Below are 15963 nucleotides of genomic sequence, written 5' to 3'. Positions count from 1 at the left end.
TCACTGTTTGCAAAATTAACAGCTTACAATAAATAATCTAGTATTGAAATTTTATTAAATTGAAATGGATTTTTAAATGTGGAGTGATGGACCTGTTTCGAGGTGTGTGTGTGTGTGCGTCCTGTTGATGGAATTTTTGTTTTCTAACCCTATCATATAGAGTTCAATGGGTGGATCCCTGATATGAGGAGATACAACCTGATCACTCCATATGGTATTCTACACTGTACCTGGAAAATATTATTTCGTCTTGGGGGAAGATGGATTAATGGAGAATAATATATCTAATTTTGTCATCAGTCTGTATACTACTGAAACCTCAGTATTTTGAAATATAATATCCAGTTTTGAATACTGTGAGGAAACCTATTGTAGATATAAAGTGAACTTCTTAGAAGGTTGTTGTTCTGCATTTAATATAGATGAACTTTATTTTTGATATTATTTATTAAAGAAATCAGATATCTCTGGTTTACAAAATGTGATGTGGGTATGCTTATTTCTATTTCACAATCATTTAATGATGAGCTGAATTTAATTGCATTTATTATTTACCAAATAATAAAAATGCTGTTTTCATTTTATAAACAACAAATTTCTTATGAATGAAGGGTTGGTAACTATTAAAATATAAATAAATACCCAAATTAGTGTTTTTATGGAAAACCTTTTGCCATTGCATTATTGTGAAATTTAAAATATTTAGTGAATTTATAGTTTCCTCCTCTAACATAATCAAAATGCTGGTGTATGTTGCTAAATGAATTCATAACTTTGTGGATAATGTCATCCATCATCTCTATAACAGCCATAATAACAAATATTACAGATAAAAGGAGACAAATGAACCTTAATCAGCAAGGTGCATTTCTGCTATTAAACCACTTGTGTTTAGTTCTGCTGGAAGCCCATATATTTGGTTATAAAACTGACTTCTGTTAAAATGTTAGTTAGGATTATACTGTTGGCTTTTACTAAAATGTTAACTAGGACTTTTGGAAGGCATAATCTTAGTATATGTGGGTAGTTGAGTATGGGAATGAAGTAATTTGTGTAGTGCACCATGCACATGAGGTATATCTATGTTATTACAAGGTACGTTGACTTCACAATATTAATGAATCAATGTAGCTTCACATTATATGTGAATTTCAAAAAAATTTGGTCATGTTGACAAGCTATATTTTTGATGGAACACAGAAAGAGAGCAATAGGAACCGATAATATGATGCAAGGTGTGTGTGCAAGTGCTGAGTTTCAGTAGGATGTGGAGTCTAGTCAGATAATTTACTTTATGTATTTTAACCTTTCCAAATAGGAAGGTAATGTTATTTTTGTGGATTTTAATATCTTTAAGTCTTGCTATAGAAATATAGTCAGACTTTCAAAGTGAAGTAAGCATATCATTATACTTATTGATGAAAACTTTAAACTATTCTTTAGAAGTCTATATTGTTAGCAGTGTTTTGAATGGTGCAAATAATTTTGCATTACAATCATTAGAATTTAACATCACTATGATATTGCCCTTATTGGCTGATTAGATCACTGTGTTCTTATTCTTTCTTAGTTCTCTCTCTCACGACTTATTTGTTCTGCATTTTAACCCTTCTAATTCTGGTGCCTTGATGGAATTTGTGTGGTTTCTCTTTTCACAATAAAGTCAGTCTATTGTGAAAAGGTTATTTGGTTCATCTGTTGAAAGAATGTCTTTTTTTGGATGATGACTCATAATCTGAATTTGCTTGTTTTAGTGATATATATATATATATATATATATTTTTTTTTTTTTTTTTTTTTTTTAAAGAGTAGACTTAAATTTAACCATTTGTTAAACAGTTTTGACTGGGAATCAGATAACTGGAAAGATGATAAGTTTATAATATTAGGATACATATTTACTGACCAAAGTGGGTGATAAGGGTTGGTTAACTGATCTCCACCTACTATTACTCTGTGTGTACAGTGTGTCCTGTGTTTTATTTGTGTGTTTACTATCTTAATATCATGCTTGTGCATAAATAAGAATATTCAAAATTTGTCTTAATTTGAGGAATATATTTTCTGTGTTAATGAAGTGGTTTCTATAGTTTGTTTGTTTGTTTTTTGGTTTTTAGGAGCATTAGCAATTAAGGCCATATTGCTCCGAAAATATGCGGTGGTCATTTCCTGACCTTTCTGCATCCTCCGTATTTGGTGGTGACGGGCTCGAACCCCGGTTTAATCAAGAAGCGTGTGTTATACACTGCTGCTCCTTCCCACCTGGCTACGGAGGTGCCTGGTTTCTATAGTGTTTGATACATTTGAATAATCAGATTTTGTAAGAAAAGCTTTGTTTTAAGGCCAATTTGACAACTGAGCTAGAATAGAGCTGAATTAAATTATGTACGCCAGAAATCTGCAACTGAAAAAGTGAGAATAACATTAAGATTTAAGCACTGCTTTAGAAATTGGATGTAGCATTTTTGTGCAAAAGATTTATTTATTTATTTATCTATCTATCTATATATATATATATATATATATATATACAGTTGGTCGTCGACTTACGACCGACTTCTGTTCTGACTGACAGGTCGTAAGTCGATCTGGTCGTATGTCGGCCATATATTTATTAACAGTATTTTTTAACCTTTCTAATCTTTTTATCATCTTTATAATTTATTTTTATAATCTTTTAAATTTTTATCATCTTTTATTTTTCATTTTAAATACAGTAATGTTTTCATCTTTTATTTAGCGATACTGTACATACCTTCGTTTCTACGCCTAGTCGCGGCCGGTCGTAAGTCGACGACCAAGTGTGTGTGTGTGTATATATATATATATATATACGCATTACTCACATACACAGGGCACACAGACCCAAAATAAAAGTGAGAAAGCTAAGTAATAATACAAAACAGTAATAATACAAAACTAGAATTAAAATATATACAAAATTTAGATTAAGAAAACAGAATAAGGAGCAGATTCATATAGATAGATGGATTAAGTGTAAAATCAATGTCGTAATTATTCAATACCTGAAGGAAACGAAACAGAGGACTACCAAGTAAATGACGAGTATGAGGAACAGGCAGTGAGAAATCAAACTGGGTATAGTGAAAGGTATTTGTTCAAGAAAAGATGGAGAATTGATAACAGAGTTTATGATATTGTAGACAAAAAGAGACCCATGGAGTTGTCTAGAGTGAAAAGGAATGATTCTTAAGTGACCACAAAGAACTCCATAATTTTGATAGTGAAAGGCAATGTGATTTCAATAGCATAAGAATTTAATGAATTTAATTTGAATTCTCTCAAGTATGTGAGAAAGATATTCCTGTAGTTAGGACCAAATGATATCACAATAATCAAAAATGGAAGTATAAGCTGCTTGTAGAGAAGAATTATAACTTTGTCACCCTTGAAAATAGAGGAAGAATGCTTGATTATCCAAGAAGTTTAGAAGTCTGAGATATTACATGATCAATGTAGGAAGAGGGATGAAGGTCAGATTGAATTCAGAACACAAAATTCATTGTAAATATTCAGGGATACTAGGACAGATACACCGATGATCCAAAACATTATGACCTCCTACCTAATATGATGTTGGTCCTCCACCTGCAGCCAAAACAGCTCGTACCCAGCAAGGCATGGATGCTACAATATTTCTAAATGTGTCGTGGTATCTGGTATCAACACGTAACCAGCAGATCCTTTAACTCCTGTAAGATCCGTGGTTGAGATTCTGTTCCAACACAAACCACACATGCTCGATGTCTGAGGAATTTGGAGGCTAGGGCAATACCTGGAAGTCTTCCTCATGTTCCGTGAACCAGTCTCGAACAATCCGGGCAGTGTGGCATGGCGCATTATCCTGCTGAAAGATGGCGTTACCAGAGGGGAAGACCATTGCCATGAAAGGGTGTACCTGGTCAGCAATGATGTTTAGGTACGTGGTAGATGTCACAGTGCCGGCACATGGATGACTGGACCCAGGGTATCCCAGCAGAACATCACCCAAAGTATGAACCACCGCCACCGGCTTGTTTTCATCTCACAGTGCATCCAGGCGCCATCACTTCCCCATGTAAATGATGCACACAAACCCAGCCATCTACATGGTGCAACAGGAAACATGATTCATCAGACCAGACTTCTTTCAATCACTCAAGGTCCAGTTTCGATGCTCGCATTCCCATTGTAGGTGCTGTCGCCGGTGAACCATGGTTAGCATGGGCACTCGGAGCAGCCTACGGCTATGCAGCCCCATTTTCAGCAGGGTTTGATGTACTGTGTGTTGTGACACATTACTCCCGTCACCAGCATTCCAATTACCGACGAGTTGCGCCACAGTCGTCCTTCTGTTGCCGTGTACCATCCGGGAGAGCCTTCACTCACCTTGAGCATCGATGAGCCGTGGTTGTCCAACACCTCGCCGGCGGTTTGTGGGTGTTCTCTTCTCGGACCAGTTTCGGTAGGTACTAACCACAGCTGACCGTGAGCATCACACCAGCCGTACCGTTTTGGATATGATCTGACCCAGTCATCTGGCCATTACAATTTGGTCTTTGTCAAAGTCGCTTATGTCTGCTGCCTTTCCCATCTGAAGAACAAGAGTAACACTGATTAACGGAGCTCAGTATCAGGTGTTTTTTATACCATGTCCTGACCTGCACACACGCCGTAGTTCACCTGCAGTTGCTTCGATATGCATAAAGTGTCACTATTCATAATGTTTTGGCTCATCGGTGTAGTTGCTAACACTATTGTTTAAACAATATTTTAATTCTACATTAAAAATATGCCTAAGTACCTGAGTGAGAAGTTATTTGCTGATTAGAAATTAAGGTAATTGTGTACACATTAACAAACAACTGCAATATTAAGTTCATTTATCACAGAAATCTGTTGTTTACACCAATTAATAAATGCATTTAAATTCAGCTTGTCACTAAATTATTGTGATAAGGTTCCCAAAAGAAACACATCTTTGTTAAATGCAGAACAACAGCCTTCTAAGAATTTCACTTTATGCATACCATATATTTCCTTGTAGTATTCAAATTGAATGTTATATTTAGAAATACTAAAACTGCAACCACATATAAACTGATGAAAAATTATTTTCTATTAATCTGTCCTCCTCAACTGACAAAATAATATTGTCCAGGCATAGTGTAGTGTAATATATAGAGTGCTTCAGTTGTATCTCTTCTCCTCAAGATAGAACTTTATGATGGAATGTCATAGAAATTCCATCAATTCAAGAGATTCTAGTAACTTGGACTAGCCCAACATTTTGTTACATTTAAACATTCATTTACATTTTATTGAATTGCAATACTAGCTTATCAACTCAATTATTGTAAGCTATTGGTTTCAGAAACATTGTATACGAGAATGAAGAAAGCTCTATTAATATCAGATATCTCAGATATTTGGAATTTATTTGACAAGTATGTGCAAAATGGCACTTTGATTACAACCCCTGACAACTCATTGGATCATTCACAAATGGATAAACACTCACATCCATTCCCTTCATAATGGCATGGTTTGAAAGGTTGCATTGTAGCTTCAAGGAAGGTCTTTTAATTTATAAGCGTTTTAAAATAAAAGGTCTACTACAGTGAGTTTTACTTTTGTTTTCATTGATAATATGGTGAATGTCTCAAGAGATTGTGCTTTTTATCTGGTTAATAACAATAATAGCTAGTAAGCTGGCTATTAAAATTATAATTTGTATATTTCTCTTAGAAAAGTGGAGCTAGTTTAAAAAATAAAAAGAAAAAAAATTGAGTTTGATATCCCACTCAATAAATTAGTAATCCATCATTTCAAAATAAATGACGGTGATAAATCCAATTAAGTTATCTTAACATGTTTAAAAAAAAATTGCATCCATTTAAAAAAGAAAATAGCACAAAAATATTTATTTACATAAAACAAAAATTTTTTGATTAAATTTCCATTTAAATATCACTTATTAATATGCCTATATTATCTTAAAATTTTTTTTTTAATAAAAATGTTTCATTTCTAATTATAATTAAATAAAATTCAAAGAAGAGCTTTAAATTTTATTTTATTTTTATCAATTTTTAACATTGCACTGGAATAACACTATGTAATATGAATAATTTATTATTTCTAATTGAAAATGTTTACTCATAGTTGTTTAAATAAAATGTATCCATCCTATTTTATGTAAAGCTACTGATTTACAATTCAAAAATTACTTCACAGAATATTTATAATCTGCATTTGTCAGTTTGTAACTTATTTTACTTGAGTTTACTATTTGATATACAGGGTTATTATGAAGAAACTTTGAAGTTAAATATCTCGATAACAGCTGGCCTTAGACATTTGAAATTTTATAGGTAGGAACAATGCAAGATTTAGGTAGCTGGGACCCTGGAACACTTATTTTCAGGATGCTCCCCCGGGACCAACAGTAATGTTGTTTTTCAGTGCCCCACGGTTGAGACACTGAGGCAACTGCACATCACTAAAGTTGGTCTTGTGTAAGAAGCTTGAACTCAGGTACACCTTTACCATCAACTGCCATCAGTAATTAAATCACTTTGTCCATATCACTGGTCCCTTTCACATGATGTGGCAAAACCATGTGCTCAATGTGAGGACCCTGTATATCCAAGGTGCATTGCTTATGTTGGATGACAAGGCACAACAGCAAAAATACATATTATATCTGCAGCCTTTCTCTTAGTAGCATCCTTGAACTGTAGGGCATATACAAAGTGCCATAAAAGTACTTGGGCAATTTTAAATAGTCCCAAAGTCAGAATCTACTGGAATAAGGTTAGGTAACTTGGAAGGGGTCCATCAAAAACTCCTAGGATATGGAAATGTTATTTCAGGTCCATCACCTTCATAGTATGGAAATGATGTCTTGCATGAAGACCGTGATATGTAAAAACTACACTCGTGCTGCACAAGAGTAGAATTTTCTGGAAGAGTTCTGTTATGATAATGTCATAAGGAGCATGGACATACAAATTACTTTTTAGCCATTATAGGGTATGTCAACAGTACAGATTTAAAGAATAAATCTGGCCCTAAAGTCATATTACACAGTTCCTTTTTCTTTTCTTTTCCTTTGTTTTTTCAGATCCCCAGCCTGAACATGGTCGATAACAATTCCTATGCAGATTCCAATACTAATGAAGGATTACCTCAGTGTAATAATAATAACCTAGTTGTCACATATCATATAATGGTCTAGCTGCCACTGTGTGCCACGAACAGCTGATCTTTAAGTGTAATAAAGTTACATGATTTTTGGTCTTCCTTTCTTGTTAATATTACAATTCTGTTGTGCAACAGTGGTCATCTTACTCCTTGATGGTAAATGGTATATAAAGTTGATCTTTGTTCAAAACCTGCAATTATGGCCTCACTCTCTCTCTGTGTATTGCCTATAACCTACCTCAGAAATATTAGATATCTAAGACCAACTAATTATAATTACTGTGTGTTTTTCAATGGAATTTAGAAAAAATTAATAAAACCCCAAATCTTTCTTGTATTTATATATATGGTCATTCATATGTGAAATATAAAATATACTTCCGTGAATTAATTTTTGATACATGACATCAAGCTTCCTTCACATTAAATACAGCTAGAAAGAAGCACACTTCATTAAACTACTTTATGCTCAAAGACTGAAGAATGTGGTGTGCAACCACCTTATAACTTAAGTGGTAGTTATGCTCCACTTTTAATAGTGATTAATGTGGTTCCTTTAATCTGTTAAATATGTGCCTATGTGATGTCGTTTAGAAACCTTATAAGATCAAGTTTCTATTTTTGTTCCATTACTTTAGTTCCTTAAGTTTGTAAGAAGAATAAAATACTTTAATAAGGGAAAAAATTATATTTAAATGGAAATTTTTAATACCAAAAAGATTAAAAATAATATAATTTTTTTATTTTTTTGCTGTGCACCTGATTTTCTTCCAAATTTTATTTTATTATTTACTATTATAAACAGAATTTCCAAAAATATGTATAACTCTTTCTTCTGTAATAGATTTTTTTAAAAAAGCAGGGAAAAAAATGCAGTTATGTCATATATTAAGTGCAACAGGATCACAAATTTAAAAAAAAAAAAAAAAAAAAGTAATTTTTTTTTTTTTACTTGTGTCTACTAAAATTTTTTTCATACATAAATCAGTAAATGCAACACAGCCACATATATATTTATGATGCTAATATAAATGTGGCTGCAGTATAAATGTATACTGCAGTCAGTTTAGTTTATTCACACATGGGAATTTTCTAGTAGATAAAACTTCTTTTTTTTTTTCAAGTTCTGGTCCAACTGCACTTAAATGTGTAGCATATGATTTACTCATCTGACTAAAAAAATCATGCCACTCAAATTAACATTAAAAATCACACACTAGATATATACTTAAAAAAAAAAAAAAATCATGTCAACAACACTACTTTTTTTATAATGTTAAAAGCAGATTTCACATTGTATATGGATGAAATTGAATGTCAGAGATCAGTCCTGTTTATTTGAATAGTACTATAGTGCCAAAGCTTAGTCTTTAAAACAGTATTTGCTTAACTAGCTTTAAATTCTAATCTCTGCAGACTATGAACTTAAATGATTGAGCAAACAGAAGCAGAATTTTGTTTTTTGTACATTATGTTGTTTGTTGATATTATCATATAATGAAACATGTTACAGGCTACCAATACATCTCTAAGATGCATGTTGGGTTTGTATGTGTATATGTATATAACTGTGTAAACTAAGAATGCTACGTATGTGAATGAAACTATTTTGAATAATGCCAACATCAACATATATTTAATGTACAGTTTAAATATTATTGAAATGCTTGTTTTTATACATTAAAGCAGCAGAACAGAGCTGCTTTTTTTCACTTCAGTAATTCTTCTATCTTTACAATAAAGTATATATGATTATATGCCATAGAGATGTATTTCCTTTAAGTTCCTTTCATTTATTCACTTTTCTTGACACAATCATTGAAACTAAGTTAATAAAATTCCAAGAGCAATAAAAACAGTTGACACTAGATTTAAATTATTATTATAGGATAAATTTCAGATATTTAGTTTAATTTTAGTTGCATTTCTAGAACAAACACTAAAGTGAATGAATTATTGCAAATTACACTTTTTTTTTTTTGTCCTTGCTTTTTCCCATTATATATGGGGTCAGCATTTTTTTTTTTTTTTTTTTTTTTTATTGTTTTGGCATGCAATTTTTATGGCTGGATGCCCTTCCTGACGCCAACCCTCACCCTTTATCCATGCTGGGGATATGTGGTGTCCATTCCCTGACCTTCCGTATTTGGTGGTCACGGGCTCGAACCCCGGTCTAATCAAGAAGCGTGTGCTACACACTACTGCTCCTGGCTACGGAGGCACAATTATTGCAAATTACACTGATAGCTACAAATCCACATAATCATGAAATTTGCTCAAAGGAGAGGAAAATAGCTTAAAACTGATGTTTTACGGTAAAATAAATTTACCAAGAAAATTTTTTTATCATAATTTTCTTTCATATTTCAAGTATGAAAGAAACTTCAAAAATATAAGTCAACTTATTAACGTGCACTTGTGAGCCAAACCATTATCTCCACTCATGGAGACAGGAGTGGTCTGAAGCCAAACATAATGGTTTGGCTCTCACTGTACCTAGGAGTGACATTGAATGGCACAGCATACATAGTGATGTCATGGGTAGTGCCCATCAGTTTGTCATTATAAAGCCCATACAATGGGGAACGATTTGCATCTCTAGGAAGGCAGGGCCAGCATCTCATCAACCGTGGGCATTGTTAGCTGTTCAACAGCTGCCATAGTGAAGGTGTGTCAGAAATGGTCCAGAGAGGGATACCCAACATGCCAGGATGGGGAGATCACTGCTGATTGACAGTCAAGGTGGATGACAGTTGGCATATGCTGTCTGTAACAACAGACAGCTCACGATCCCTCAATGCTAGACTACAATCAGTGTGCATGGGGAAATGTTTCCTGGAACACGATCCAGTCGACTCTCTTGACAATAGACCTATGAAGTAAGCGACCTGTCCATATGCTCATGTTGACTGACCATCATCAATACCTCCACCTGCAGTGGACATGGAAGCACCGTTTCTGCACACTGGATGACTGGAAAAAAGTCACCTAGTATGATGAATCAAGGTTCTAGCTCCATCATGTCAATGGATGGGTGCATATTCAACGGTGAGAAGCTGTATCCAGACTGCACAACTCAATGAAAACAGACTGGTGGCTTGGGGAAGGGGGATGGTTTCATGAACATCATCACTAGGTCCCTCCCTCGTAGAACATGCCCTCACTGCCAGATCCTACTTCTGCACTGTTTCACACCACGTTTTGCCCTGTATAGTGACTATGCATCCAAATGGCACTGGATTCTTTCAACAAGACACCCCATGTCACCAGGCCCACATTGCACAGGAACAGTTGGAAGTTTGTGTCCAAGCATTTCCACCAAATTCCCCCAACCTCAATCCCATCAAACATTCAGATATGAGGTTCTGTGAGTAGTATAGACAGGCTGCCAAGACAGCCCACGGGCTTTTATTAACGTGAATTTTACTATGAGGGATAAGGAGGTGATTATCCCATTGTATAAGGCAATGGTCAAGCCATATCTTGAGTACTGCATACAGCTCTAAAGGCCTCATTTTAGGAAGGATGTATATGCTGGGATGGATGCAGAGAAGGGCAACAAGGTTGCTGAGGGGAACAAAAGGGTACTCTTACCAAGAAAGGCTTTAATTCTGCAAATTGCAACTTCTGGAGTAAGTGCCTGTGAAGTGATCTGATTGAAGTGTTTAAGGCCTTGAATGGATTGAGCAAGCTCAGTGCTGATGAGATTCTTCCTCTTGTTGAGACTATACACATGAGGGGCACAAATTCAAATTGAGGAAGGGAGATTGCAGAATATATGGGAAGAAATTTGTCTTCAGCCAGTGGGTAGTTGATTGTTAGAACAAACTTCCATCTGTTGCGGAAATGTATAGTTGAATAAATTCAAGGAAGAACTAGATGAATCAAATTATTCTAACAAACTTAGAGGGGATGGACTGGTGATATGGGAAGTTTATTTTTAGATGGCGCTGTATAAGCTTGCTTTCTTGCATCATTTGCCAATACTAATTCTAATAAGTAATATAATCGGTTGGTATGATGCCTCGCTCGAATATTCCAGAACTTGTTCTTTGGGAAAAAACTATATAATGCAACATAATGCATTAGTAAAATGAATGAAGGTAGAATTCTTACTGTTATAAAGAATTCTAGAACTAGGGGTCATAAATTTAAATTACAGGGATTACGGTTTACATCAAATTGTAGGAAGTTTACTTTTAACCAGCAAGTCTTTGATTGCTGGAACAAGTTGCCCTTGCAGGTAGTTGACGCTGACAGTTTGAATAAATTCAAAGATCAGCTGGATGACTAGAAAAGACTTCCTTCCTCACCTGTGTGAGGAAGATAGCATATAATTTGTTTTCTTATCTACTTTTTTTTGTTTTTTTAGCCAGTGCAGCAAAAGCCTATGGCTTCCTTGCACTATATGGCAAATACTATTACACCCCTTTTGCAGCCTTCACTAACTTAAATTTGACATTCTTAATCAAGTTGTAGAATAGATGTGTGTGGAAATTTGCCTTTAGCCAGCAATTTCCACAATGACCAATGGAACACACTTCCATTGGTCGTTGTGGAAGATTAGTATTAGTATTAGTATTAGTAACGGCCGTATGGTGCAAGAAAGCCTATGGCTTATGCTGCACCAGCCAAAAAAAAAAAAAAAAAAAAAATCCGAACAAAACAATGATAAAAACAAAAATTAAATAAATAAATAAATAATAATAATTAATAAATAAATAAAAATAATAAAATGAAATTAAAAATTAAATAAAAAGGAAATTAATCCTATCATCCTATGCGCTTCCCTTAGCCGAAAGTACTATCCAGATGACCTTTGAATTTCCCCAAACTGTCGGCCTCTACCACCCATGAAGGCAACTTATTCCAGTAATTTATAACTCGCTGGCTAAAATAAAACTTCCTGCAGTCCAATCTAAACATTTCCCCGCGTAACTTGAATTTAGATAGCTTAAATGAATTAGCACAAGTAGAGGCATATGATGCAAGAATGCAAGCTTATACAGCATCAGCCAAAAAAAAAAATTCCATTTCACATAACTGTTTGCTGTAAAAGTTTGTCCAGTTCTTCCTTGAATTTATTTAATCTATTAACTTCCACAATGACAGATTGAAGTTTGTTCCAGCAATCAACTACCCACTGGCTAAAGGCAAATTTCCGAACATCTGTTCTACGACTGTCCTTCCTCAATTTGAATTTATGCCCCCTCAGGTTTGCAATCTGAGCAAGAGGAAGAAGCCCACCAGCACTGAGCCAGCTTAACCCATTCAAGGCCTGATACATCTCAGATAACCTTGCAGATGCTGCAATTTTCAGAATTTAAGCCTTTCTTAGTGAGAGGACCCCCTTCATTCCCCTCACCAATCTTGATGCCTTTCTCTGTACTCATAGCAACTCTACATCCTTAAAATGAGGTCTCCAGACCTGTATGCAGTACTCAAGGCATTGCCTAATACAAAGTATTCAAGGAAGAACTGGACAAACTTTTGGAGCGAATGGATGGGTGAAACGGGATTTTTTTTTTTTTTTTTTTGGCCGATGTTTTATAAGTATGCTTTCTTGTCTCTACTAATGCTAATATTAGCATCAGAAATACCATTTTAATTTTGAGCAATAAGGTTTCTATATTTAATGGCCACTGTAAAATGTGAGAGCTTTTCAAGTTTTGTCTATAAACACCCTTTTAATATAGGCTGATGGTCACTTTCAGTCTTATATTCACTATAGGCTTTTGTATCTTTAACCAGTTGTTTAAAATTCTTTTCCATAATGAAATAATCAGTGTTGCCTTTCTTGTTTCTGTTATGCTCCCTCTATGGAAACTTCTGATTTATTTGAATCAATATCTGCTGTATAAACAAACAGTATTTATATTTATCTGTAACTAATGAGACATGTGGCAGAGAAGAAAAATGCATGGGATACATATAAATTAACAGGTGAAAAAGAAGCCTATGATAGATATAAGCTGGTCTGTAACCAAGTCACAAAGGAGTTTAGGCAGGAAAAGGCAGATTACAAGAAATCTTTAGCAAAGGATGCCAAAAACAGCAAAGGGTTCTTTACTTCACTTCTCATAGGAGTGGCCTGGATATGGGAAAAGCATACCAAAGGAACCTTGTGAGGTACAGAAATGATGAAGAAACAACAACGGAAACAAAACAGTACAGAGGAACTTTATTCAAAAATGGCAACATAGCACTGGCTGCCATGATACAGATGCATCACTGCCAAAGATGGAACAAAGAGAAGAGGTGGTGCTCAGTAGGAGATATGGCCACCCCTAATGTTGATGCAGGCGTTGCACCGCCTGTCCATAATTAGAACAATCTTGTTGATAAGTTCTTGTGGTAACATCATCCATTCCTCGGATAGCACCATTTTCAGCTGGTGAACGTTTTCTGGTGGGTGTGGACGTGCCACTAGGCGTCTCCCCAGAGCGTCCCATATGTGTTCGATGGGATTTAGATTGGAGAAACGGCCAGGCCAATCCATATGAACAATGTCCTCACTTTCCAAAAGCATATAAACAGTGCAGTGCGATGGGGTGTGGCATTATGATCCATAAACACGAACTCGGGGCCAGTGGCATCTAGGAACGGAAGCACACGGGGAAGGATTACCTCATACAGTACCGTCTTACCGTATCTTTAGTTGTGTACATCCATCCAAAATAATGCCTCCCCCGACGAGAACACCTCGACCACCATATTGATCCCTTTCAGTGATGTTTGCGGGGTGATACCGTGTGCCAACCTCTTGCCAGATTAGCTGATGTCCAGAATCACTGCTGAGATTGAATCTACTCTCATCAGTAGAGAGTCCCTTAAGTAAAGATTTTGTGGTTGTAACCTTTAGAAATAGTGTTGGTCCTTAAGTTTTGCACACCAGCGTATAAGCTGGTCCGTCACAAAGGAGGTTAGGCAGGCAAAGGCAGATTACGAGAAACCTTTGGCACAGGATGCAAAGAAAAACAGCAAAGAGTTCTTTACTTGTGTAAACTCTAGAAGGAAGGGGATGAATCAGATTGGCCCACTTGATGTCGATGGTTCAACTGTTGATGATCTTGTTCAGATAGCTAACAAACTAAATGACTATTTTGCATCTTCATTCACACATGAGGAGTTATTCAGGGATGGGAATGCCAGAGGTGTATTGAACTCTGGCAGTAAGCTAGATAATCATGTAATAACTGAGAGTAAAGTGGAGGAGAAATTGTTGAAGATAAACATAAGAAAGGCACCTGGGGGTGGATGGAACCTATCCAGTTATATTAAAGAATGCAGCAAAGGAAGTAAGCAAACCCTTAGACATAATTATGACAGCTTCCTTGGACTCAGGGGAGGTACCCATGAACTGGAGATGTGCAAATGTGACCCCAATCTGCAAAGGAGGATCAAAGGGAGACACAGGTAATTACAGACTTATTAGTTTGACTTCTGTTCCAGGGAAATTAATGGAGGTTAATTAAAGAAGGTTAAAGGAGCATTGCATGATCTTGTAGACAAGGCTTCAGTTATAGCTCAGACACAGCATCAGTTTGTTAAGGGAAATCTTGTCTGACCAATTTGATTGGATACTATGATGTGGTCACAAAGGAACTGGATGAAAGAATAACTTTGATATCATATATTTGGATCTTAGAAAGGCTTTTGATACTGTTGCACATGGAAGACTGCTACACAAATTGGAGGAGTGTGGCATTGGAGGCAAATTGCTGCTATGGATAAAGGGATGGTTGAGTGGGAGAAGACAGAGTGGTAATCAATGGACACTGCTCTTCATGGACTTATTAGTGGCATCCCCAAGGGTTCAGTGTTGGGTCCATTGTGGTTTTCTGTATTTATTAATGATATTGATGATGGTATAGCCCGACCTTTGTATCATCTGATACAAAGGTCGGGCTGCAACAGGATCTAGAAAAGTTCAGCAGGTAGGCTGAGAGGTGGCAAATGTAAAGTACTGTATATGGGAAGCAGTAACCCCAGAGTAATGTATGAACTCTGTGGTACTATACTGACAGTGGTAGAAAGTGAAAAGGACCAGGGCGTAATTGTGCAGGCAGATATGAAGTTTTCTGAGCAGTGCAGAAGGTCTGCAAGAGTAGCTCATGGTGTCTTGTCAATGATATACAGGAATTTTTCTAGCAAGGATAAGGAGGTGATTATCCCCTTGTATAAGGCAATGGTCAGGCCACACATTGAGTACTGTATACAGGTCTGGAGGCCTCATTTTAAGAAGGATGTAGAGCTGCTGGAATGAGTACAGAGAAGGGCAACAACATTAGTGAATAGAACAAAGGCTTAAGTTTTGCAAATTAGTGTCTGGAGACTAGACACCTGCGAGGTGATCTGATTGAAGTGTATAAAGCCTTGAATGGTTTGAGCATGCTCAATGCTGATGGAATTCTTCCTCTTGCTCAGAATAATCGCCTGAGAGGACATAAATTCAAATTGAGGAAAGACAGTTGTAGGACATGTGCAGAAGTTTGCCTATAGCTAGTGGGTGGTTGATTGGTGGAAGAAACTTCCATCTGTCGTTGTAGAAGTTGATAGCGTAAATAGATTCAAGGCAGAACTAGACAAACATTTGGAGCGAGTGGATGGGTGAAATGAGAATAGTGTGTTTTGTTTTTTTTTGGCTGATGCTATATAAGCTTTCTTTCTTGCATCATGTGCCTTTGCTAATGCTAAAGACAGAGAGTGGTAATCAGTGGAGACTGTTCTTTGTGGACTAATGTTATTAGTAGAGTC

Source organism: Mastigoproctus giganteus, chromosome 7 (assembly GCF_048544385.1).
Source record: "Mastigoproctus giganteus isolate SK-2022 chromosome 7, ASM4854438v1, whole genome shotgun sequence".
NCBI lineage: Eukaryota > Metazoa > Arthropoda > Arachnida > Uropygi > Thelyphonidae > Mastigoproctus > Mastigoproctus giganteus.
The sequence above is the reverse complement of the archived record's forward strand: the minus strand, read 5'-3'. Positions refer to the sequence as shown.